Raw genomic sequence first — 26687 nt, 5'->3', positions numbered from 1 at the left:
GTCAGAGCCACACAGTGAGATCTGTCTAATCTTTTTTTTTTCTTCTTCTGAAATTTCAGTGCGCTTATGAGGATAGAGCACTTTCTGTGACAATAAAGAGAGGTGAGGGTTTTAGTGGCCACTTCAGAAACAAGTTTAGACTAGGTGTTACATGAATCTGTGCCTGCTGGAAGGTAAGCCAGAGATGCCAAACCAGTCTCTCCTACTTCAGCTTGGCCCCTCTCGCCCCGAGTGCCCTTTACTAACAACCCTCGGAGGCTCTAGCTCAAGCGGAGGCAGTGGCTCCTCCAACAGTATCTCAGGGCAGTACCTCATTCACACCTCAAATAGTCCTCCTGAAATACCAAACAAGAATGTCTTAGGTGCGGGTTGGGGGTGGTGAGGCCACACAGCCGGGCACGAGCTGGAACGCTGAGACCCTGGTCCCACAGCCTCGGGGTAGCGCGTGTGGGAACCCAGCCCTGGAGCGCCACCTTTCTGGCCCTGCCCCTCCCTCCGCCCAACCCCGGGCGGGTGCGGCCAGGGCAGATCGTCGCAGGCAATAGGCGCAGTAGTGCCGCCTTGGAGGAACAGGCGAACTGGGAATCAGGGTGCAGAGGGAGGCTTCGGAAACCCCAATAGGAAAGTGGCACAGTCCTCCCTCCATCGCTTATGCGGGGCACGTGGCCCGAGTGGAGGGGCCTCCGGTACCGCCCTTGGCCTCGCTCAGTCCGGCTCTCCTTCGCATCTGGCAGCCTGGTCCACAGCAGGGACCGCGGGCCCTAGTAATCTCCGCCTCTCCCAGCCCGCCCCTCCCTAGCCCCGCCCCCGAGCATTCAGACCCCGCCCCGCAGCCCGGGGAAGGTCCCGCCCCCTCCGCCCGCCGGCCCCGCCCCCCGTTTCCGCTGGCCGCGGCGGTGCGGGGAGGGAGCGGAGCCGGGGCGCCACACCGAGTCCAAGCGCGGTGAGTGCGGCCGGGGCGGGCCCACGATTTGGGGCTCCAGAAGGCGCGAAGTTGCGGGGGTTTGGTTCGGTGAGCAGTGCGCGCCGGGCAGGCCGGGCTGGGCCTCTCTCGGGTCCCCAGCAGGGGGGCGTCTGGGGTGCCCCGGGAGGCAGAACTCTCGAGGGGGGGCTTGGGCCGGGGGAGGGGCGGGGGCGGAGGAGGGGCTGGAAGGGGCCGGGTCGTGAAGGGCCTGTCACTGCGCCCCTCAGGGCTCTGCTGCGGGTCTGGGAGGTCTCAGGAATGCGGGGCTGCAGGATGGTGGACCGCAGCCGCCTCACGCCCAGCCCAGGGATGGGAGACCCGTAGGATGCCACAGGAAGGGAGAACCCCCCCTCCCAGTCCCCCTTCTCCCCCGGACCGTCAGGGGTCCGGCAGACCGGCTGGAGACGGTTCACCCAGGGCAGCAGGTATGTCAGGGCCTGCCCACAGACCCGCCAGAACCCCCAGCCATTCCTTGGGTTACTGCTGGCCCAGGGGCGCTCAGAGTGACAGGGCTTTGGCATACCCTAGATCTGAGATGTAGCCCATCTGTGCGCTCAAGTTTGGGCCTTTAAAAAACTTTCATGTGGTTGGAAAAAAAAAGTTCAAACAAGCAACAGCTTATGACAGTGGCAATTGCAGTTGTGCTGATATCATGGACTAGAGTTTTGGGTCACTTCTGTCTATGATGAAGGATACTGGTCTCTAAAGCATCTTTCTCCAGATGACTGTCAAGTCTGGAGAAGTTTGTATTTGTTGTAGAGAGCTCTCCCCAGGGCTAGGCTGATCTAACCACTCTCCATGCTTAGGTAAGAATGCAGCAGCAGTTTGCCTTTCTTGGTTCAGAGAACTAAACTTGCCTTTTTGACCAGTATCTGCCCCACTCTCCTGGGGTGACTCAGGCATTTCCTCCTCCAGGAAGCTTTCCTGGACTAGTGGAGAGCACAAAGAACTCTTGCTTTGATCTCTACATACCTGTCTGCTCCCCTTCTACTCAGCATAGCCCCAGGAAGAGGGTGTGTGTGTGTGTGTGTGTGTGTGTGTGTGTGTGTGTGTGTGTGTGTTGTGAAGCTTGCTACCTGGAGAAATGGGGAGATAGGAGAAGGATTGTGGAGCATCTCAAACAATGGACTGGACAAATTATTTATATTTAGCTGAGGAATGCAGGCGGGAGTCAGACAATCACACCACTTCCTACATCAGCCTGGTCCTGGCGCCTGATGTGGTTGAGTCTAGGCTGGGAGTGAGAGAGGGAAAGGTATATACAACTCCAAATGTTACTCGGTTCTTCTAACTCATTGAAGACCTACTGTGCACAAGACCCTCAACAACTGGAGTGCTTCTGAAGGGGGTGGTTTGTTTGTTTGTGTTTGATCTGCTTGGGAGGACTCTTTAAATCCATGAACAGGGATGTAACCAGTGGTCTAGTGTTCATATAGAAATTTATAGTCAGCCAAATGCATTTGGTGAACATAGGCTGTATATACATTTATTGATCTGCATGTCTTTGGGTGTTACTTTTACCCGCCTTATTGGTTAGGGAGATGGCACTAGAATAAATTATCTTTAATGTTACTAAACTCATTGGGAAAGAAATAAAGCTTGATCTGGAAGCTTCTTTGTGCCCCTGTCTCTCTCCATCTGTACTGAACCCATCTGCACCCTCTCTTCAACCATGTGTGAAGCCTCGGGCAGGTTACTGACCTTCCTGGCCCTCCATTTTGGAGAACCATTGGGTTGAAAGTCTCCAGGGCCTCTCCTCCAGCAGCTCCGAAACTAATGGTGCAACATGTTCTCAGCACCCAGTCAATTTATACATTACAACATTTTTAATTTATTTTAAATTAGCATACAAAGAAATGGGTTCCATTATGACATTTTCGTATGTAATTTGTTTTTGCTGATCTCTCTCCCTCTCCTCTTCCCCTTCTCTCTGCCCCTAAATTATTATTTTTTTAATTTTAGGTTTTGTGTGTGTGTGTTATAAATGTGTATATGTGTTTGCATATACAGAGGATACATGTCTATACCAGTTATCTTCCTTATTTGCTCTTCACTTATTCTTTTAAATATATATAAATTTTGAGACAGCCTTCTACTGTGTAGCTCTAGCTGACCTGAAATTATTATGTAGACCAGGCTGGACTTGAACTCACAGAGCTCTGTCTGCCTCAGCCTCGTGAGTGCTGGGTGTAAGGATGTGTGGCACCATCCCTCTGCCATTCTGCTTTCTGAATGGTGTCCTGTCTTAGTCTCTTGCTGTGTGCTTACCTCAGGCTTACTTTGGGCTTCTCCACAGGCGTTTTGGAGAAGCAGCCTGCTTTGTTGGTACACAGCCTTTGTGCCTGGGCTGGCTGACAGGGTGTCCTCCCTCATCCCTGGCTCTGTAACCTCAATGCACCTGGCCCTGGGAGGTGAAGGAGGGACTGAGGTAAGGCCTTGGGCAAGCGCCTTCACCTCTGTTGGCCTAGGCTTCCTGCTTCCACAATGAGGCTAACAATACATGTTTTCAGGACCGTGGGAAGGAGCCCTGACATAATGCATGTGAAGCATGTAGCTCAGGGCCTCAGACACAGCAGGTGTGCAGTGAGTGGAGGCTGTTATTTATAACCGAGCCGGGTGGCTGACTAACACGCTGGGAACACAGAGGACAAGACTTCTCTTCTTCTCCACTGAGGCCCAGGACTGCTGAGGTGGTCGTGTGTGCTGACTAAGAGGGAGTGGAGGGAATCCAGGAGGTCTCACCTGGCACTCACCACCCTCTTCTGCCCCAGGCTGCCTGTGTAGCCTCTCTCCTCCTCTTGTCCTTCCAGGACCCCAGGGCCAGCCAGACTGCTCTCCCAAACATGCTTTGGTCATTTCTCCTTCGCTGCCCGTAGCCTCTGCTGCTTCACCTTCCTGATCCTCCCTATTTCCACCCTTCCTGTCCTCCAAGACCCTATAAGGTGCAGCTCTTCCCAGGGGCCCTCTGAGCCACCATCCTCAGGGAACCTTGTGCTTTGGCACTCCTGTGGCATTTTTTGCTTTACCTGTGTCCTGCTAGGTAATTCCTTGATGAATTTCATCACCACCACCACACCACCACCACCACCACCACCACCACCACCACCACCACACCACCACCACCACCACCACCACTACCACCATCATCATTATTAATTTTTTTTTTTTTTTTTTTTGCGACAGGGTCTTTCTGTAGAGTCCAGGCTGGTCTTGAACTTGTGATCTTTCTACCTCTGCCTCCAGAGTTCTGGAGTGACAGGCATTTGCCATCAATGTCTGGCTTCCATATTGAATTTTTGTGCTGAGTTCTGAAGATGTGTAAATAAAAGTGATAAAAGTTTCTAGGCCTGATGGAGTATGCCTATAATCCCAGTACTTTGGAAGCTGAGGCAAGAGGATCAGGAATTTAAGGTCATCCTTAGCTACCTTCTGAGTTTGAGGCAGGCCTAGACTGAGTGGGACCCTGTCAAAAAGAATAAAAACAAACCAAAAAATGTTCTTGTCTTCTTTGGACATATAATTCAGCCAGGAAGTTAGGGAAGGGGTTTCACAGAAGTCACAGTTCAGTGTATGAAGTGAGGTATGGTGGTGTGTACCATAGTTCAGCTATTTGGGAGGGTGAGATAGGAGAATGGCTGGAGACCTAGAGTTTGAGGCCAACCCTGGACAGCACAGTTATTGAGTGGCTTCTGAGAGGGGGTTGTTGTGAGAGTTCAAAGTTGGAACAGTAACCCTGGTGGAGGAGGGATATTTTAGGCAGCAGGAGGTGAGAGACACCAACCTTGAAGGGGAGTGGTTGCGTTTTCCCAAGAGGAGGAGGGAGCAGCCTGAGGACGATGTATGACTAGCTCAGTAGGGTGGCCACGGTATGAGACATGTGGAGGCTAGCTAATGAAGAGATTGGGCAGGTAGATGAGCCATATCGTAGGTGGCTTCAATTGTCCAGCCAGGGAATGAATTCCATACATCCATCTGTCCATGAGAAATGGAGTGCCTGCCAGGCACCGAGTTGGTGAGCCTTTTGTGGTTCTGGGATGTTTGTGGTTTTGGTATGAGGGTCACAGAAACAGGTCTGTTCTCAAAGAAGTTAACAATGGATGGAAATCGTGGTGAATGGCTGGGCACGTACCAGGAATGGTGAGGAGGAGAAGACCCAGAGAGACTTTAGAAATAGGTTCAAGACCATTTGTGAGGGCTGGGGTGTGGCTCAGTGGTAAAGCACATGCCTAGCATGTATGAAGCCCTAGGTTCCATCCTTACCACTGCAAAAAAACGAAAACCAAACCAAACAAAAACAGACTGTGCATTTGTCACTGGTGAAGAGACGTAGTTCCATGCTGAAATCCTCAATCGCCCACGGAATTTCCCTGGCCTTTTAGGAACTTTGACTCAGGCCAAAGCAGGGGTTGTGGCTTCAACACAAAAGAATTACAGGACTAGACAATATGGAGCAGGATTGGAGATTTTGTGTTCGGGAAGAAGTGGTTCTCAACCTTCCTAATGCTGTGACCCTTTAATGCAGTTCCTCATGTTGTGGTGAATCCCAACCATAAATTAATTTCATTACTGTTTTAACTGTAGTATCTGATATATGACCCTCAAGGGGTCTTGAGCCACAGGTTGAGAAATGCTAGGTTAGAGGTTAGAGAGGTGCTTAGAAAGACACAGTGTGAACATGTGTTCTTCAAAGGAGATTGTAGTTATGGGCTATTCAGAATAGTGTCACAGATAGTTAGCCATATGTACATTTTTGATGGATGTCAAATTATATTTTAAAACCTTGCCTTAAAAAAAATCTCCTTACCTCCTTTTAAATTAGAAGTATTTAAAAGAATACATTTATTTTTTTTGTCTGTGTTTATGTATGTGGGCATGTGTATGTCACTGTGAGTGTGAAGCCAGAGGACAGCTAGTGGATTTGGTCCCCTCCTTGTACCATTGGGTTCCTGGGGATTGAACTCAGGTCATCATGATTTTGCCCCCTGAGCCATCTCTCCATTCCTTCTGTCTGTTTTGATGTGAGGTTGTAGAGTGTGGCTCCGGAGAGGCCATGGATGGAATTGTAATTTGATAAGGTAAAATCAGGAGCCATCAAAGTTGCACAAGGAGTTTATTTAGTGCATGTCCTTTCCCTGCAAATAAGATTCTGGTCAGGTTCCTAGAAAATGGCAGGATACATCTGGGAAGGGAGATGGGCCTTGAGCAGTTATTAGTGGCCTTGGAATTCTTGCTTCTCTGCTGGTGAGGTTTTTAACCAGCAGATTCTTGGGTGAGGGGCTCCTCCTTCTCATGTCCCCATGGTTTTCTTGGCTCTCTGTCTTGCCTGACATTGGCTGGATGGGAGCCTGGAGAGATGGCTCAGTGGGTGAGTGCTTGATGCTCTTCCAGAGGACCTCTCTTTGGTTTCTAGCACCAATACCCACATCAGGTGGCTCACAGCTCCAGAGGATCCAACATCCTCTTCTGGCTTCTGCATACACATTCCACCTTCCCGTAAATAAAAACGAACAGGGCATACACATATACATAAAAATATATATAAACCTTAAAGGAATTGATTGGGTAGAGTCATGAAGGAAGCATGCCTGAAGATTGGCACTAGATTGGGACCTGATTCCTGTGCTGTCTCCATTGGGTTTCATTTTTTTCTGACTAGTTTCTAAGTATCTTTAAGATGTGGTTTCTAATGGCCTCTGATGTCCCCATTGTACTCACTGCTCAGAGGCATAGACCAAGCTCAGTGTAACTCCCTGACATTCACAAGAAATGATCTGGAATCCCAACTTTGCACCCACAGCAGTATCTGTACACAGGCCCCGTCTTCTCCGGAGTCATGTTTCTGTGGGGAGTCAGATGTTTCCTGTGTCTCTCCTCATGTCCCAAATTGACTGTCCCCAATGTTTGCTGCGGTTTCTCTTTCACTTGTTGACTCTTTTCTACCAAGTTGGTACAGCCCCACTAGTGTTGCTGTGGGTGTGAAGGAGATGGAAAAACTGTTTTTTCCTATCAGCCATATGGTGTACGGAAACCAAACTTACACCTCAGGACAGTTACAGACTTTTATTTGTTGGTGAAAACTCTAAATACTAAGTTTTTGGATTTAGTCTTCAGTCTAACAGTCTGTCCCAGGGATGGCAAATATATGGCATGGATATTGTTACCTACAAAACTGCCTAGAGCAGACATTACTAATCAATTACATCTGCCTTTCCTGCTGAGCTAGGGCTCGGGTTGTGCTCATAATGCTTTAGGCACCTACCACCAGCTAAGTGGAATTGGCACCACAGCTGGAACCTGTTGACCATTTCTGGCTTTTGCTAGTTGTTGAGTGAGTGGGTAGGAGACTGCTGCCCTGTGGAGTGGCCATTGCTGTACAGAATTTACCCTGGAAAATTGTGTGGCTTCACAGCAAAGTGATGACTTAAGTTTTCATGTTCCTGCAGGAGCATTTGTGGGGCCAAGGTGTGTACAAGAAACACAAGGAAACCAGGTCAGTTTTCAGCCCGAGTGCTAAGGTCTTTCTTATTAACCTGTCTGAAGTCAGCTTTTAACATTTACTGGTGTGTGTGTGTGTGTGTGTGTGTGTGTGTGTGTGTGTGTGTGTGTGTGTGTGTGTGTGTGTAGCTGGGACTGTGTGTGTGTGTGTGTGTGTGTGTGTGTGTGTAGGTGTAGCTGGGACTGGCCTAGAAATTACAATGTAACTAAGGCCTGGAGTTCAGTCTTCCTGCCTCAGCCTCCCACGTGCTGTGATTGATTACAGGTGCAAAGTTGGTCTTCTTTAACTGGGGGCTGGGGGCTAGATCAGGATATTGACACTTTCTAGCCCCCTCCTGTGCTCTGGCTCTTGATTTTGAGTTAGATTCTGGGATCAGAAGAGAGTGGTTTGGAGGCCTAAGGAATAGACTGGGGAGCCTGGGTGGAGGGGTTTCCCGCAGGCAGGCTAGAAAGACGCTGTGGGACCCTCTGGCCAGCCCGTGGTGCTGCCAGTCCAGCGTCAGGGGTCCTCACCTCTGCTCCTCGGGCTCCCAGATCCTGCTGATGCAGTGTCTCTGTTCCCGGTACTCTGCAGGCCCCTGCTGTGCTCGTCTGCCAGAATCTGCAGGCAGCAGTGGACTGGATGGTGCTGATTCAGGTTCCCTGTGGGAGCCGCTTACAGACCTGGGTCATTTTCTGTTTTAATTTATGTACATTTTATCCCGTGGCTTCTCCCTGCTGGGTGACTTGTAAATCTCTTGCCTTCTGTGAACCCTGAAGTGTGGTTGGTGGAAGGAGCAGGAAGGGCTTTGATGGTGCATGTCTGGTGGCTTATTTTTGCCAAAAGATTCCCTGCCTGTGAGTTCTAAAAAGACCGCTAAGTGGCCCAAGAGCCTCTTGGCCTGGCAGGTTTTGCGTCCTGAACTTAGCTTGTCTGTGTTTGTAATTTGTCAGCGTTTAGCCCCAGGTTTAGGCCCTTTACATGTGTCCACCATGAATTTAACATGGTTCTGTTGAACAGTGACTTATACAGTCCCAAGAGGTAGGATTTTACAGGAGCAGTGGCCAAGATTCTGTTTCTTTTGGGAGATGGAGCAGGGACCAGTCCAGGTATCCTGCCTCACCGTCCACAGACCTAGGCCTTTTAAAGATCACCTGGGAACCCTTGCAGGACTCTCCCAAACCAATTTGCACCTAAAAACACAAGCTCCTTACATACCCTTGGCTGACCTGGAACAAACCAAGTAGACCAGGCTGGCCTTGAACTCCCAGAGATCCACCTGCCTCTGCCTCCTGTGTGCTGAAATTAAAGGTGTGCGCTCCCAGTTTTAAGTCTTGCCCCCTCCTCCCTGGGCCTGCACCGGTGTGGGTACTTGCTCTTATTTTCTGGGGCTTGGGTACCTGCCTATGATTCTGTTGTGTTGTAGGGGAGGACCCAGGGGCAAGGGCATGGTCTTCCTGGGCACAGTGCCTTCTTCCCCATCCCAGACTCTGTTGGCCCTGTTCCTGTTGGGCCTCACAGGCTGCATGTGGATGGGAGCTTCCCAAGAGGCCTGCATCACCTTGGGCAGACAGACAGCCTCTGACATCATGCCTTTCCCAGCCAGGTGACTTGAGCTTCCTCCTGTACATCTGTGTTGATGCGTTGAGTGAGAGAGACAATATGAAAGGCTTGGCAGACAGGAAGTTTGTCCTGACTGATGGCTGTGGCCTCTGGGGCTTTGGCCTTTCCATTTCTTGCCATGCTTGTGAGCATCTGGAATGATGTCCAACTTGGGGAGGGGTCAGATCCTGGCTCCTGCCTCTCATTGCAGGTGACCTTTGCAAAGAAAGTAATTGCTTTCTTTGGGCTGGGGGACTGGGAACTAAGTAAGGTTCCTTCTAGTTCTTGCCTAGGTGGTTTTCAAGGTGAACACTATTGCTGTCGGGGTTTTAGGCTTCCAGACCCAGGCCTTCCTAACTCCTCTCCCTCTAAAGCTCTTTGCTGCTGGCCTAGAGGAAGGTGAAGGAGGAAAGGCAGAAAGTTAATGAGTAACCCACTGCTCTGGTTTCTGATGGAGGACAGAGATTGTTTACAGAGATGGCTGCGTGTTTGGACGGTGGCCTGTCCCTCGGCCTTCCTTCTGGTCTGTTGAATTGCTTTTTCTTCCCTTCTCATGGATCTTATGTTTGAGCTCTGCTTACACTGTACTGCTAATTTCTTATTCTTTTAAAATTCTGTTCTGGGAACGGAACCCAGGGCCTCACATGTGCTAGGAAAGCTAGTACCCCACTCAGTCTCTGACCAGCAACCCTCATTTGCAGAGTGGGGCACAGACGCATGGCCGGGGCCTACAGCCTCCTAACTTCAGCTGCAGTTGTGGCCACAGCCAATGAGGCAAGAGCACCAGCCCAGGTGTAGTTTGGCTTCTAAACCAACACAAACCAAAAACCCAGGCAGAACTGGGCTGGGCTGTGGAACTGGAGGACATGCAGGACTTCCTTCTGGCCACATGAGTCCTGAGGGCTCAGTTTGTGCTCTGGGGCCAGATTTAGCATTTTGGTTTTTTGGTCTTCCCTTGGTTAATCTGTGTGTGCTTTTGACTTTGTAACACCCCTTCCATGTCACCGTGAGTGTCTGGGAGTGACTTTTGCTCTGATACTCTCTGAACCTTGTGACCATCTATCTTTGCCCTCAGTGGCCAATCTTTGCTAAATCATTTGATTTTGTGCAGCAGGTGGAGAAGAGCCAGGGGATCTTGAAAGGGTCAAGAAGCCCCTAGATGCTTCTGGGCTCCCCTTACTTGTGGGGGAGACGTGTCTGTCCCTGCAGGATTCTTGGAGGGCCCGTGGTCTCCGGGCAGGATCCTGGTGAGGCATTGACTTTGGTTTGGTAACTCTTCAAACAATTTTGTGCAGATTTGAAAAAAATGAAATTCCCAAGGTGGGTGTGGTGGCACACACCTTTAAATACCAGCACTTAAGGCAGAGGTAGGTGGATCTCTGTGAGTTCAAGGCCAGTCTACTCTACATAGCAAATTCCAGGTTAGCCAAGACTACATAAGGAGACATTGTCTCAAAAGATAAAACAAAGAAATAGAAACCATAGAAAGAAAAATGGCAATTCTCTAGGTTAAAAAGAAAAACTGAGGTGGTGGCAGTGGAGGAGGCAGAAGTGGAGGCAGAGGCACACACCTTTAATCCCTGCACTTGGGAGCCTGGTCTAGGGCTGCTACACAGAGAAACTGCTGTCTGGGAAAAACAAACAAACCCCAAACCAACCAACCAACACACACACACACACACACACACACACACACACACACACTCTCTCTCTCTCTCTCTCTCTCTCTCTCTCTCTCTCACCCTCTTCTGGAGCTCTGGTGGGTAGTGGTCTGTATTGTGAGTACACTGTCTCCTATCATGGGGTACACATACACATGTTGCTGGCAACACCCCAGTGATGGTAGTGTTTCTGGTTCAAAGCCAAGGAGACGGCCTCAAGAAGAATGGTATATGGAGAGTGATCTTGGTCAGGGGTAAGCTCAGAGTGAGCTTGTAACAGGTGTACGACCATGCACGTGTGTTATTAGAATGTATATGCATGGCTCATTGTGCACATGTGGGTCTTCCCAGACAGGAATGTTGTGTTGTTCTGAGACTCAGCTGGGAGGCCAGTATGTACCTGCGCCCTCTTTAGTAGTGTAGTGCTGGTAGCCCTGCCTAGTCCCTCTGTTTTGGCCAGCTGCCACAGAGTGGTGTCTGAGGTAAGACCCAAGCTTTTCAACTAGCTGAAGGGTGGAGGTGCCAAGGACAGATGGACAGATCTTGTCTCTGCAAGCTCCCAGCCTCTGATGGGCCACAACCTATAAGGGAGAAAGGGGCAGGGGGAGGGGGAGGGAAGTGCTCTGAGCTTGGGGTGACTGGCTGGGTTCGAGTGGAGTGTGTGTTTCCGGGTGTGTGCGCATGCAGAGTGACATGTTTTGTTTTAGAGAAAATGAGGTAGAGGTCTGGGCTTACAATTTTCCACTTGTCTTAATCCTGGGAGAATCTAAACAGCTTTGTTTAAAAATTGGACATGGAGATTGCAGGGACCAGAGTGAAGAAGAGCTGTTGGGTCCCCTAGGAAGGCAATTAGGTTTGCAGCCAGTGTGTGGATCTGTGGCCATTATGTATGTATATATGTATGTATATATTTATGAATGGTTGGATGGATGCATGGATAGGTGGATGGATGCAGTGTGTGGACCTGGCTGGTGGCGAGGCAGAGGCAGAATGCTTACAACTCAAATCATGACATGTCACTAAATAGCCAATGGATCCTCACTGGCTGTCACTGGCTTGTTGCTGGGGATGGTTGGGAACAGGGGAGGGGGCAGTGCCTGGCAGTAAGGGCCAGAGGCAAATACGATTGCGATTGCCCATCTTGGATCTGTTCTCCAGTATTAGAGAAGCTGGCGGTGGTTATGGCAGGCCAGCCTGTGTCTGACAAAACAGTCCATACCCCAGTGAAGGGAGACTAGCACAGGATAGACCATCAGGGAGGGTGTATGATGTTCTCTGAGAGGAAGATCTGTTGGGGGAGGTGGAGCCTGGCCTGGAGGGAAGGCTGGGATTGGGGTAGATACAGGAAAGGGGCTCTGTACTTGCAGTGGGGGTAGCAAGCCTGGAGGCTGGTGGAGACAGGAAGACCTGACTGAGGTCCTTACCCTGAGATACCACACATGCTCCCCAGAGCAGTTTGGGTTTGGGAAAACTGGCACTGGGAAGCAGAAGGTGGAAGATGGGAAAAGGATGTTTTAGGAAACACAGGCTTATAGAAGAAACCAAAATGAAATGAAAGAATTAAAGATATTAAAGAAAGCAACAGCTGTTGCTGCTCCTCCTCCCATTGTTGCAGAAATAAAACAAATATTTAAGTATTATATAAATTTTAGAAATGGAGAGAAGTCTCTTCCAACTCTGCCCTTCAGAGACAATGGCCATTAATACTTGATTTGTGCTCTTTACAGATTAAACGTCTTTTCCCCCATGTTTGTTTACTTTGTGTCCGTGTGTCCGTGTGTGTGTCCGTGTGTCCGTGTGTCCGTGTGTCCTGTGTGTGTGTGTGTGTGTGTGTGTCCTCCTACCAGGGCACGTGTGTGAGGTCACAGAAGATTTTGTAGGAGTCAGTTTCTCCTTCTACCATGTGAGTTCTGGGATCAAACTTAGACTGTCAGATTCTGCAACACTTTCCAGATATTTTCACAGTAAGCTGACATCTGGCCATTGCCCCGCTCATCTTCTCTGTCCACAGGTAGACGGGTTGATTCTCTCATTCTTCAGCCATCTTTCCACATCAGAATGACCTCATTCTTCTCAGTGGCTGCGAAGACTTGCTGAATGGGTTTTTTGTCAGTTTTCTAAGCAGCATAATAGACGACACCAAGATTCAGTGGGTTCATATAACTAGCGTCTGTTTGTTCCCTGTGCTGTGGGTTAGCCCTTTGTTCTGAGCTCAGTTTCTCATGCCTAAGCTCCTTAACATGGTGACAATCCACTGATGACTCAGGGCCCAGGAGAGCCTGGCTCATGTGTGCAGTGGCTGACCAGTTCTCAGGTGATCCTCTCTCCCCTGAACCATAGGGTTCTCACTATGAAGGAAGCTAGTGGTGTGTCAGTTGAAACTAGAATCTGTAAGAGCCATTGAGGTCTGGGCTCTGAATTCTCCCAACACAAAATCCATCTACTGCTGGTAAAGGCAAGATACCATTCTAGGGTTGGGGAGAGATTGTGCTCCTTGGTGACAGGACTGGCCAGGTCACATCCAGGGTGTGTGCGCCCAGGGATGGAACAATGTCGATGCACAGTCCTTGCCTGCACTTGGGCAGGAGCATAGACCAGGGAACAGATCCCACAGTCCTTTGGAAGACAGAACAGGCCCCTTCTCTTCCCAGGTTCCCTATTCATAGGGTCGTTGGTCAGAAGTTCTCATTGCTGCTTCCAGGCTCTGTTTTGGGTAGATTTGGTGTGCTATGCGTGGGGTGGGGGTGAGCAGCTTGTGCAGCAGAGTCCTAGGCTTTGTAATAGTGTCTGTTGCCATCAGGCTCCTAGAGCTGCCCCCTCCCATCCCTTTGCCCTTTGAAAGTAGCCAAGAGATTGGCTGCTAGATCCCCACTACTGTTTCTTTAATGTTTCTTTGAAAACTGTCATTCTGGGTGACAGGCCTTTAACAAAGCCAGCTGGGCACTCCAGGTCCAGACCTGCTGGGATTTCACTCATCCCTTTGTCCAACAAATCCATCATAGACCCCAGGCGTCCTTCTTGTCTCCTAGTGACCTCACCTGTGGAAGAGGGTGACCCGTCTGTGTCACTCACAGATCTCACTTTCCCAGAATTCTCAAGCAGCTCACAGTGGACTTGACATTTGACTCCCCACAAGGTGTTCACTTTTATAGTTTTCTCATTCCTTGCTTCAGTAGCTCTTCTCTCCCTGTGAAATGTCATCAGTGGCTGGAGGAAGTGGGGAAGAGTCAGCAGCTCTCAGGGAGAGGCTCTGCCTGCTGACTGGCTCTGGATGTTTATCAAACTCACCTCTCCCTGGGGCACTGGCTGGCCCCCAGTGGAGCACACTCCCAGAGCACAGCAGTTTTCTTTTGTGAGTCATCCTGGCCGACGTGCATTCTTCAAAGAGGAACAAAGGCAGAGTGGGCCTTTGCATTCGGTTTTATTTTCTCCCTGCTCCCTGGCAGTATCTTTTGGAAAAGAAATGTTTTGCAGCCAAGAGGTTCACCGTGAAAGCATTCTGCACCCCAGGCATAAACTCTTGGCAGCCTAATAGAGCTCATCAAGGGGGCTTGGTGATGACTGTAATCCAGAAGGGAATGTGGCCTAGTGCCCCTAGGTGAGTTAGGGAGACAGCATCATGCTTCTATGGTGGCATTGATGGCACCTGACCAGCTCACTGGCTCCATACTACCAGTGCTAAGTGCTGATGGACATGTATAAAGCTGACTATGCAGTCTTTTGAGCAATCTGGCATTCTGGGCAAGGCCATAAACCTCAGCCACACTTTGGCCAGGCATTTGGAAAAGCTGGGTGGAGGTCCTCAGCCTGCTGTGTTGGATGTTTGCTAGTTTGAAGCAAATGGGACTTCGGTTTCCCATATGAAAGGGCCCAGGAGGCTCTCTCTGATACCTAAGTCTTCTGATTGCGCCCTTATACCCCGTTCCTGGCTCTTCACTGCTGTGGGGAGGGAATCAAGCTTCAGTATGCTCCAGGGTCACAGTATCCAGGAGGCAGCAAATAATTACTAAACACTTGAATTCCTCAAGGATTGAGACACTCTTGGGCTAGGTGCTCTGAGCAAAAAGAGCTGTAGTTGGGTGTGGGATTAGGTGAGTGTCAACTTTTTCTGCTTGTGGCTATCAACTGTTTTATCTAGATCTCTAGTTTCCTGCCAGGATGGTCCCATAGTGCTCTGTGGTACCCAGGAGTAAGCTGTGATGACAGCTGGCCAAGTAGGGTAGGAATTGCTATAGATGCAGCCAGAGCCCTCTGTATACAACTCAAAGGAGAGGCCTACCTTGGCAGAGCTGTTTCATAGTTAACACTGAATTGGGCATGAAGAACACTGGTACCCAATTTTACTCTCCACCTCACCTGCTACTTATCTTCCTGAGTGACAGCTGTTTAGAAAATGGTACATCCTTTGCAGGAAAGGATTATTCTTGTCCGAGGATGCTCACTAGACTATGCCTTGAGCCCTGGGGACCATTTTTTAAGGAGACAATCACAGATAGCACCTCTGGAATATGGATGTGGCTGAGAAGGAGTTTAAGAAACGGGGAGGCAGGCCTCCCTGCCTTAATGATCAGGGCTGGGTGAACCTGTGGGTGCCCTGCACCTACCTGCTCTTGGCTGGAACACTGTAGCCTGGGACAGGTCAGGTGGGATGACCTCTCCGAGCAGCTCACGCACTGACATGCAAAAGAACTCTGTGCACGTGCTGGGGCTGGTGGAGTCATCTACATTTGTTTCTCCCCAGTGGATTCTTTTAGGCTTACTGGCTTGGGGAAGCTGATACTAACGGTGGCAGAGCACACATGTCAAGAGAGACAGTCACAGAATTGGCCGCAGCCCTGAGGGACTGGTCTGCAGTTGATTTCCTGGGCTATGTTGAGCTGACCTAGTGGTGCTCTGCCTGTCAGCAGAGGTGGGGACCCACCTCTGTCTGTGTGTGGGAGGGGCAGTGACCCGAGTCAGGGAAGAAGGTGGATGGTGAGTGGGCTGCAGGGCCCTTCTTTAGGTCCAGGTGCTCCCTGGACTAGTGTGCTGAACTTGACTCTGGCTCATGGCTGGAAGAAGGAAGAAGATTGGGAAAGCAGGCTCTGATTTCTAGCTTACCAAGAAAGCCTTGGCGCACTTTCAGAGAAGTGGGGGAGGGAGTCAGTTGCAGAAGGCAAACATGCCTCTGGGCTGTCTGGCACCACCCCGGTCCAGCTATTGGGGAGAGTGGCATGACAGTTTAGCCGCTTTCCATTAGAAGAGCCATAGCCATGGAAGACCTCATTAAATGTTTGTTGATGAAGATAGGAAGAAAATCGTTTCAGGTATGGAAAGAGACACAGCTGGGCCAGCCGTGCTCAGAGGGGCTTGTAGAAGACCTCCTTGCCTCCTGTTTTTGTGTTGCGTGGAGCTGATGGACACTCTCCTGCTCTCCTTCTTTTGATGCTGGGGACAGAACCTGGCTTGATGCATGTAAGCACACACGCCATCACTGAGCTTTATACCCCAGGCTCTGTTTATTTTATTTTTTAAAATGGAATTACAGTTGACTTATAGTACAAGGCTGGTCTGAAATCATAATTTTTCTGCCTAGGTTTGCTGAGTGCTGGGAATGCAGGCGTATGCCACCATAATCAACTTCCTCTTTTGTGTTTTGAATGAATGAATGCTGCATGTGTAATCTAAAAAGAAAGGTGCTCCTGATCACATCTATTGGTCCAGGACTGAGTGCTAGCTGGCTGGATTTAACCATCTATCCTCAGTCTCGTGGTTTAAACTGTTTGTGGGGAGTAGACAGAGGCCTGCCTCAGGTCAGGAGCTCCTTTTGCAGGTACTGGAAGCTGAGAGGCACATTGTCTTTCCCAAAGTCTCTGGAGAGAATGCCGAGGGAAAAGGGATGTGCTGCTTGGAGGTCTCACATTTGGGGAAACTGAGGCTGGTTCTCCTGGGTCCTGGGCAGTTGGACAGAGGAGCCAGAGAGACAGACTTTCTTGATCCTTATCTGTGTTTGGTCTCTTGTGTCCCCCACATCCTAGACTGTTCTCTTCCTTAGCACTGTTCACTACCCTCCCCACCCCCACCCCAGCTCCTGATGAGTAAGGCTTGCAGTGTGGTGATCTCTCTGGCCTGTGGGCAACTTTGCAGGACATGTTCCCAAATGACCTAGTCCATAAGGACTTGAGATAGGCATGTGTGGGGTTATTTTGGGGTTGGTGGGTCGGGCTGAGCTCTCTCTGGCATGCCAGGCCTCTGGCCCCTCAGAATTGACCAGAATGGAAGGCTGATAAAAATCAAGGCTCCAGGAATAGCCGAGAATTTGCTTAACCTCTGACAAGAGGTGCCACTGCCCTGCCCAGAGCCCACAATGGAAGTGGGGCCTGAGGGAGGGTGGGATGGGGAGAAGGAAAGTTCCAGAGGCTTCTGCTCCCCATTTCCTCCCTGAGCCTGCCTGGTCAAGGGGATGCTGAGTACAGTGCAGGGCTCAATGCCAATCTGATAAGGAGCAGGACTCAGGAGCCGGAGGAATGTCCTCCCCCCCTCCCATCCCCCCCCCCCCCCGGGGAGTTGCCTGGTAACAGCGGTTGACTGTGCCAGTGGTTCAGACTCTGTCTCACTGTTATTCTGTCCTTTTCAATAGCTCTGCCTTTAGAACTCTCGGGCCTCACTTCCTCCTGCCTCCCCTAGAACCCATGGGTGAGTATGGAGCACCCTCTCTTGCAGCAGCTCCCCTCCAACCCCCCCATTTGTCATGAGATCTCACTATGTAATCCAGGTTGGCCCCTTGTTCATGATCCCTCTGCCTCAGCCCTTGAGGGCTGGATGACAGACATGAATCTTTATATATGCTTACCTGTCTGTTGGGAGCTGGAGTGGGCAAGCACATGTGCACACATGAGGTCAACTAAAGCAGTGCAGGGTGACAGAGCAGAGCAGCCCAGAGCAGCCCAGAGCAGCCCAGGATTCTCACTTGCTTTTCTGAGCCTGTGTGTGTGTGTGTGTGTGTGTGTGTGTGTGTGTGTGTGTGTGTGTGTGACTGGAGATCAAAGTCAGGCCTCTATTCATGCTAGGCAAGCATTCTACCATGAAGCTGCATGCCTAGCCCTTAGTTTTATTTTTTAGTTTTCAGTGGGTCTCACTATATAGCCCATGCTGGTCTTTAACTTACAATCTCCCAGCCTCAGTTTCCAAAATTTTAGGACTACTGACATGCACCACCACGCCTGACTAGCCTTAGATTTCTTTCATTTATAAAGTAAGGGGCTGTGATGCTAGCGTGCTTTCTGGCTTACGCGCTCCCTCGGGTCCGGGGGCGGCAAGAGGAAGGGCTTACATGGGTAGGGTGCTTGGGCCACTTGTGTGTTGCCCCAGGGCTTCATCTCAGCTAGCCTGACCCCATGGTGGCTCAGCAATCTGAGGGTTCAAAGGTCACATCAGCGTCTCACAATTCTCTCCTGTTCTCTGGATTCATCTGCTTGTGAGCATTGTTCTAGCAAATTCAACAGTTGCTTTTAGCGTCTTCCGGACTCCAGGGATGTGGCTGCTAGGCTGTGATGCTGTGTGTAGCTGCTGACGTGCCGACTTTCCTCATTCTTTCTGTGTTTCTCTTTGGACAGTTTCTCTCAGTAGGTCTCAGGCACGCGGCTCTTGCAGTATCTGATGTGACTGAATCCTCTCTGGCATATTTCTCATCTCAGACACTGTAATTTCCACCTCTAGATGTTCATACGAGTCTTCCACAGCTTTTCTGTTTCTTCTGTCATATTTCCCTTCTGCCATGAACATACCTGCAAAACTCATTTTGTCTCCCCTTGCCTACGAGGCTCACCGTCTCTCATTTTGCTGTGGATTGTACCCATTGATCTTTCCACTTCTTTAGGGCTTGCTAAATGTTGATTGGATGCCAGTTAGTGTGAGTTTAATAATGACAGATGCTGGGTTTTGTTGTTCTTCTTTAAATAGTATTGGACCTTACTCCAGCACGCATTTAAGTGACTTGGGATCAGTTTCATACATTGTAGGTTTGCTTTTAAGCTTCTTCAAGGGTAGATCTAAAGCAGACTGTAGCCCAGGGCTAGTTTAGCCTCACCACTGGGGCAACACCCTCCCGAGGATTCTACTGAATGCCCTGTGGATGAGGTCTCTCTAGATGTGTGTGCTCCACAGATAGTTTGGGTACTGATGGGCAGTGGTTCTTTCCCCGGTATTTAGAATTTCACCCTGGTAATGTAGAGATCAACTGGGCAGTCTGGGGGTGGGGGGCTCCTCTGCAGGTTTCTGCATTCTCTCCCTTCAGTCCCCTTTTCTCTGGTATTTCCCCTAAAAGTCCTAGCTGTGTGAACTCTAGTTTTTTTGTTTTTTGTTTGTTTTTTTTTCAGAGCTGAGGACCGAACCCAGGGCCTTGCGCTTGTCAGGCAAGTGCTCTCCCACTGAGCTAAATCCCAGCCCCAAGCTCTAGTTTTTGTCTCCCGAGCTTGGTGAGAAAGCACAGTCCACTTGGAGTCCATCCTAAAGCAGGCCAAGGCTGTCAGCTCCTGGTCATAGGACCCACCTCCCTTGTTTCCCTTCTCAGGAATCAGGCCCGTGCTGCCCCTGGCCTAGTGTCCATGCCTCTGTTTAGTTTCTTAGTTGTACTTCATCATGACTGGAGCCCTGTGTAGTTTTAAGACTCCTCTTGGGCCTCAGCTGTCTCTAGAGCCACCCACCCTTCCCCACTGGAGTGGGTATATTCAGTAAGAAATCTCACCAGACCCCGTTAACATCATGTTCCCCCCACAATTTCATCTGGCTTTGCATTTCTCTCTCCAAGGTGGTTGTCCCCTGTACTACAAAGACAATAAGGCAGTCCCAGTACTTAGCACTGTTGAATGAGTAACAGAATAGATGCAAGAAAACTGAAGCTACCAGTGCCATTTGGTAGCTAAGGAGACTTTTGGTGGTGGTGTTTGCTGTTGCTTTGTTTTGGTTGGGTTGGAGCTCAGGGCCTTGTATATACTAGCCAGGGAGCCACACCCCCAGCATGTTAAGAACACCACTGGTCTGAGTGCAGAGTCTGGTTTATAAGAGTTCAGACTATATCTAAACTGGGTATATATTTTTTTTCTTGTTTATTTTGAAACAGTTTTGTTCTGTAGCTGAGGTTGGTCCAGAACTTACAGTGTAGCTGAGATTGGCTTTGAACTCTTGATCCTCCTGACTTAGTCTCCCAAGTGCTAGGATTATAGGTGTGTACCACCATATACAGCTCAGCATTGGATTTTTAAATTCTGCGTGGGACACTGGCGAATCTGAATTCATCTAGAGGAAGGTGACTAGGAGGGTGTAGATGACATGGTATGGGTATTGGATGAGAGTCTTAGGAACATTCATTTTGTCTGGAAATTATTTTTATGAAGTATGATGGAGGAGGGCATATAACAGATAGCCTTCATTGTGTGTGGGAATGAGAGCCCATCCTACAGATACAGGTTAGGGATTCCAGGGGACTGGGATTGGGGCCATGACCAGGATAAGCTTTTCCACATTTAAAGCCATCTAAGAGGAAGGGGCACCTTGGGAGGTGGCTAGCTATTGGCATTTAAATAAAATCCCATGTGTGCTGGTGAGGGATGTTGTATTTGGGATGTGGCATTGTATGAAGTAATCTCTTAAATACTGGGTACTCAACTCTGAGTCTTACAACTTAATTAGGGCCCCGTGATTCCTATCTGCCTTTCATCCTTCCCTCCTGTGTGCGCACGCGCAAACACACACACACACACACACACACACACACACACACACACACACACACAGTGTACTCCTTGCCTCTGCATGTCAACTGTGAACATGCTACTTCCTTGCCTAAGTGGTTTTTTTTTTCCCCCTTGGAGGCCTTCAAGACTGGCAGCTCCCACCCCCAGCTGCCATCTGCTCTTGTCTTTAGCATCCTGACTGCCCTCTTGTCAGCAGCTTGTCGTGTTGTCTCCTTATTTGGACAGGCAACATCTTTGAGGTAGAGATGACTGACTGGCCCATCACTTTCCCACCATGTGGCCTGGGAGCTCCAGGCATCCTTCAGCCTGTCCGGCAGGCTCCAGTCATTCTGCTCTAAGGGCTCTCAAGGTAGAAGTGCTGCCCTTGATCTGCTCCTTTGGGTCTCCTGGGTCTTCCTTGGGGACCTCAAGGACTGGAAGCTGTCAGGAGTTGTCACCCACAGGTCTAGGACAGTGCATGGCACACTGTGGGCTCTCTGCCTGGTTGTCTAACCGTGTCTGAGAGGCCCTTTAAGCTCCTCCCCTTGCTTCCCATTTGCTAAAATGACTGCAAGGAGGTCAAGCTATATTCCATAACCAGAAGGGTGGTGGCTCCTGGCTGGAGAGATATGGAAGAGAGAAAGGCCAGTTCTGGAGGAATCAGAAGCCAAAGAACCTTCCGGGTCGGGCCAGTCTTAGCGTCTCTCAAGCCCTTGTCCAGCCTTCCTGCTCATGGAACTTTGGGGGTAACTTCTCAGCCTCACCTGTTGGCTAGGAAAATACCTGGCACCTGCCTGGTTCTTGTTCTTCACTGTGTGCCTCATGGTTGATGGGGCCCTGGGTGAGTTAGCCGGGTGGGCTGTGGAGCAGGGGCTATGTGAGAAGGTTGATCAGATGGCTGAGTGCATGGGAGTGTCACAGGGCCCTAGACTCTTGCAGCCCTTCCTCCTGGCTTCCTGCTTCCTCTTCTGTCAGCATTCACAGCCAGGCATGGTGGATGTAGAGGAGCATTCTTGACCTAGGGACTCAGCACTGCCTGCTCCCCTTAGCCATGGCCACCAGACAAGTTTGCTGTGAGTAAAGTTGTAGTTTCTTTCTCTGCAAAATGGGGAGGGAGAGGGGAGTTCTCCTTTGTAGGCCTTCCTGCAGTAACTCTGCAGGTTGCTAGCTTCCCAGAGAAGCCTGTGCTGTCCCCAAGACTGTGCCTTCACTAGCCAACTGCAGACCCTCCACTGACCGCTCTCCTCTTCCCCTTGAAGGAGAAGGCCATGGTATCTGAGCGCTGGATGTTCCTGGCGGGCGGGGCTAGAATGCATGTGGGCTCCAAATGTCCGTGCCCACTTGGAAGGGAGCACTGGAGAGGAGGGGGGCTGCTCTTCCCTGCTGTATGCACTGTATCTGCACGGGCCTCTGATGGAAGTAGTCACTCAGCAGGTGCTGCTGGCTGGGTGAATGGAATCCAGGGAAGATGAGCTCAGCATCAGGTGGGAACCATGGTGCTCTGCTCCATCTGTCTGCTTTATACATGATGAAGGCAAGCTCAGCAGTGAAGCAGTGTGGCCAAGGCCACATGCTGCTAGTGGGGCGGGCCTGCCTTAGAACCTGAGCATTCTGCTTCCTGTTTGCAACTTGTTCCATCAAAGGCTGCCAGTCAAGACAGTGATACAAAGGACATAGTCAGTATTGACAGAGGACATTCTGGCGTAATCTCCAGGGCTGTGGCAGCAGTGGCTACTTCCTCCCCCTCTTCCTCTTCCTCCTCTTCTATTCTTCTTCCTCGCCCTAGAGCCTGCAGAGGTCCTTCTGCCTCAGCCTCCAGGCTTGGCTCCCACAGCAGTAAAATGCATTTTCTGAGAAGAGTTTTCCTGAACTTGTTTTTCATTCCCCTTGGCTGACTCCACCAGTTCCGTTGTCTCTGATCCAGAACATGCTTGCCCTTGATGCGACAGTAATGAAAATACAGTTGCCTCTCTGGGTCTGTGGAGGCTGGTTCAGGGCTTCTGTGGCGACATTCAAGTCTGAGGATGCTCGGGCTCCTGGGTAGACTGGCGGTATCTGCATACAATCTATGCATTTTCCTCATCCGTTTAGAATTGTTTCAAGGTTACGTGTGACTTGACCTCTTCCCCAGCAAATGTCTCTTTGCAGACCAAAGTGCTTTTCTCCGGTACTTGAGGCTGGATTATGAATTGTGGTATGATACTCAACACAATATAAGTATCTTATGCTGTATTGTAGAGTGAGTAATGGCAAGGAGGAGGTCTGGACATGTTTGACACAGAAACATTTTAATTCCCCAGGACTTTCGGTCTCTAGTTGGTGTGGAATCTTAGAAGTGGAGGGAGGCTGCTTACTTAGAAATTTGTCAGCTGTATCCATGGTAGCTGTGTCTGCATACTAATATTTTATTCAAGTTTTTATGTCATCTCCCTGTCTTCTCTTCATGGTTTTTGGTGTGAGATGTTCACTAAACTCTCTTTTTGATACAATGTGCAGGCAGGAGGTCTGAGGTCTTGGGAATTCAGGAGTGAATTGAATGTAATATACTAGATTCCTAGAGGGAGGGACTGTGTGGGGCTCTGGATCTCTCAGTGATTTCCTCTTAGCACTCTGGGGTCCCAGCTAGGGGACTGAAAGCCGGGGCTGGGGATGAGGCTGAGAAGTCATTTCAGAGCCTTCCATTTCTGTGGGGGCTCATCACAGTGCCAAGCTCCAAATCGTATTCTGTACCCCATCTTGTCATTGTCACCTCTTGGTAGTGACCCCGAGTGTGGCTAGAATGAAGACTGTTGCTATCTTAGAACGCTGTGGAACCTCGTGACCACAGCTTGTGTGTGACAGTGGCTTAGGATGTGTCTTCCATCCTCACCTTTGCTTGGCCAACACTCGATGTCCTACCTAGGTCTCGTTCACTCCGAAGGACTGAAGACTTCTTCTGGGCCAGTCACTGTTCAAGGCCCCGGAGATGCAGGAGTGCAGCAAAGTCCTGCTCGAACAAACTTCTATTTGGGTGGAGGAGATAGACTGTAAGAGCAGAACTTGACAGTGTATTGGACAGTGGCAAATGCCATGGAGAAAGTTAACATGGGCAAGGCGAGGGAGGATGGGTACAGGCAGGGACTAAAGAGGGCCTCATTGAAGAGGGGCCATTTAAGGAAAGATGGAAGAAAGGGATTTGAACCCTGTGGATATGGGGGAGAGGGGCACACTCTAGGGCAGAGGAGGCCAGGCAGTATACAGGCCCTGAGGTACCAGTTGTTGAGACTGTTAAAGGGCTCATCTGCCTTGGAGGAACATGAACCCAGGCTGGGATCCTAGGGCCTTGAAGGCCATTCTCGAAGCTATAGCTTTTTGTTGTTTGGGACAGGGTCTCACTGTGTAGCACTGGCTGTCTATGCCTCTGCTTGCCTTTGTCTCCTTGAGTGCTGGGATTAAAGGCATAGACCACCACACCCAGCCAGAAGGCTGTAGCTTTTATGGTGGGAGAGAGAGAGGGGCCCTTGGGGGCTTTGGACACATGAGTGACAGCTGCCTTACTTTTGTGGCTGTGGTGCAAGAGTGCCTGTTCTTTCTCAGGCGCTCAGAGCGCCCATCCCACTCCCTCCTCACTGCTTGGGCTCCATTTTGCTGAGGGGGAGGTAAGGACCCAAAGGTGTGGGCCAGTCTGAGTTTGTGCTCTGGGACAAAGGGAGTGCATATTGAGGGCCACAGGCCAGGCTGACTCTGTGCCCGGCCCTGGGCTACTCTGGCTATCTGGGGGGCGAGGGGCAGCCCCTCCTCTTGCTCTGGTTTGGTGGAAGGGAAGACAGATGGGTTCCAGATGGGGGAGGCTGCTTGGGAAGAGGAACTTGTGCCCGTCTGCAGACAGCTCCCCTCCCCCTAAGTCTTTGCGTTTGACTCCGCAGACTCCCCTGCTGTTTAGAGATCTGGGCTTTCTGCTACCGATTTGGGCTGGCCTTGAGCTCTCACCCCAGGCAGGCAAGTGGAGATCACTGCCTTGCCCTCCCCAGGGAAGGGGCCTCCCTCTGTTCCAAGTGAAGTCGGCCCCTAAACACCCCACATTTGATCATCCCTTTGTTTTTGAGGCCTTCAGATCACAGAATGTCTCCCTGTCATCCTTGTATTTATCACTCCCAGAGGAAGCAAGGGGAGTTTTCTCCCTGTAAGGAAAGCAGTCCAGGGTGGAGAACTGGAGGTCTGAGTGTGGAGGCTGAGCGAGGAGCCAGAGAGAACTCAGCCTGGGCCTGAGTGGGGCACTGGGGAAGAGCTGGGGTAGGGCCAGGTGGGATTGGGTCTCCAGTTCTGGGGTTTGTTACTCCTATATTGACCATAAACGTTGGTGTCTGAGTTAGCTGTCTTAAGGAGAGGGGACTAGATCCATTGTGTGTCTTATACTTGTGTGCAGGTTTACATGCACACTCACACATGCCCTCACTAGCCTCTACCTTGACTTCATATGCACACTCATATGTGGCACACCACTCACTCTTACAGTGTGTGTGTCCCACCTGTGTACACACCATCCCAGGCCCAAAGACACATGTTTGGGTTCACATTTGGAGTCGCCCCAGCAGCTGCCCATTGACTGATTAGACATGAATTTCTGACAGTGGTAGGGTCTCCGCTATACTGGACTTTGCTCTATGACTCAGTCTACCCATTTTTTATGTACAAAGAAGAGAGAACCTGGGGAGATGGAGTACGCAGTAGGTAGTGCAGTTCACTGCTTAGACTATAGAAGTCAAAGGCCAGGTGTGTCCTTATCAGGAGTAGCACAGGGAACTGGTGGTGGGGAGGGAGAACGTCCTGCCATGGCTCCCTGCCGTGGCTCCCTGCTGTGGCTCCCTGCCACACAGGCCAGGCCTGGCTTCTACAGCTGAGCAAGAGTGTCTCGACTTTGAGTATGCACTGTCAACAGAACCCTTGGCCCCTGAGCCCGAGGGCTTGGTGTTGTTTTGCAAGGTGGAAGTAATAGTTATTACTGAGGGAAAGACTATTCCCTGGCTTCCTAGGTCCCTTGGTTCCCAGCCACAGGGCAAAGTGACCCTGTCCTTGACTTTGCTTCTCATTCAGAAACAGGCCTGACAAGATGGCTCTGCAGGTAAAAGCCACTGAGCCCTAAGATACGAGTTTACTTGCTGGGACCCCCACAAGATGGAAGAAGGGAAACAACTCCCACAAACTTTGTCTTCTATCTTTCACACAAACCCACCCACACACTAAAATATGAAAACAAAAATCCCAACAACCTCACCGGCACCACTGCCAACAGCTCCAGAAAAATCTTCACATTAGACTTGTAACTACGCAGTGGCTGTGGGGAGAGGGGAGGCGGATGATGTCTACCAAGCTGGCTCCATAAACTTGAGTTGAGAGTGGTGCAGGGCCAGGCTGTTACTCATCCTTGACTATGTCTCCTGATTGGGAAGCCCAGCAAGTAAAAACCAAGGGTAGCCAGGCAGGGCTGCAAGGGGTAGCGGTGGCCTGACACACTTGTCGTAGCTCAGCCTATACTTGTCATCCTTCTCCGTTTCTGCTCTGGTACCCTTCCAAGTCTTAAAGCTCTAGCCTTTTCATGGGTGGGAGAGAGGGACCAAGTACAGGGCCTTCTGCCCCAGCCCATACTAGGTACCTGTCCCAGGCCCCTGTCTCCTGGGAGGTCTAGCTCACCCTTTCTGTTTAGGGCAATGGCTTCATGGTGGCCTGTGTTCTGTGGTGCTGCTGGGCTGCTCCAGGAATTGTCCATCACACCCAGAGCCAGCCTTTTGCCTCAGTGTCCCCATGTATCCTACGTAGAGGCCGTACCCTCCAATTTTGGTTCTTTGAGACAAGGTCTCACACTGTATCCCAGACTGGCTTTCAGGTAATCCTCCTGCCTCAGCTTCCCAAGTGCTGGGATGGTGTATATGCATCACAATACCTAACCTGGTTATATTTCTTTTATCCCATTGTTCCAGAAAAGATAATTAAAGTGACCCCAAGTAGGGAGGTGGGGAGATGGCTCAGTTGCTTGAGTGCTTGTCATATAAGTTGAAGGTCTGCGGTTGATCCCTAGCCAGGGAAAAGCCAGCTGTGGCAGTGCATGCACATCTGGAAGCTTGTTACTGGGGAGGTGGAGACAAAAAGAGCCCTTAACAGCTGGCCAGCCTGTGAGGCTGGTGAGTTTGGGTTCAGAGAGAGACCCTGTCTCAAATACAAACGAATGAACAGATAAATACAGTGGAAAGTGACCGAGGAAGCACCTAATGGTGACCCCTGGCTCAGTTTCAGGT

General features: G+C 50.3%; 1 protein-coding gene across 5 annotated transcripts in view; it reads left to right on the top strand.

The window, feature by feature from the left end:
- Nucleotides 1-841: 841 nt before the first annotated feature.
- Tspan9 (tetraspanin 9) overlaps nt 842-26687 on the top strand; it is a 182088-nt gene continuing 156242 nt past the window's right edge. The window contains exons 1-2 of one of the 5 annotated variants that reach the window (XM_036181523.1): nt 842-943; nt 7408-7454. The gene's annotated coding sequence lies outside the window, so the exon portion shown is untranslated. The other 4 variants (XM_036181524.1, XM_036181521.1, XM_036181526.1 and 1 more) reach the window with 4 other exon arrangements.

The sequence above is a fragment of the Onychomys torridus genome, chromosome 3, assembly GCF_903995425.1.
Source record: "Onychomys torridus chromosome 3, mOncTor1.1, whole genome shotgun sequence".
Lineage (NCBI taxonomy): Eukaryota > Metazoa > Chordata > Mammalia > Rodentia > Cricetidae > Onychomys > Onychomys torridus.
The sequence above is the reverse complement of the archived record's forward strand: the minus strand, read 5'-3'. Positions and strand labels throughout refer to the sequence as shown.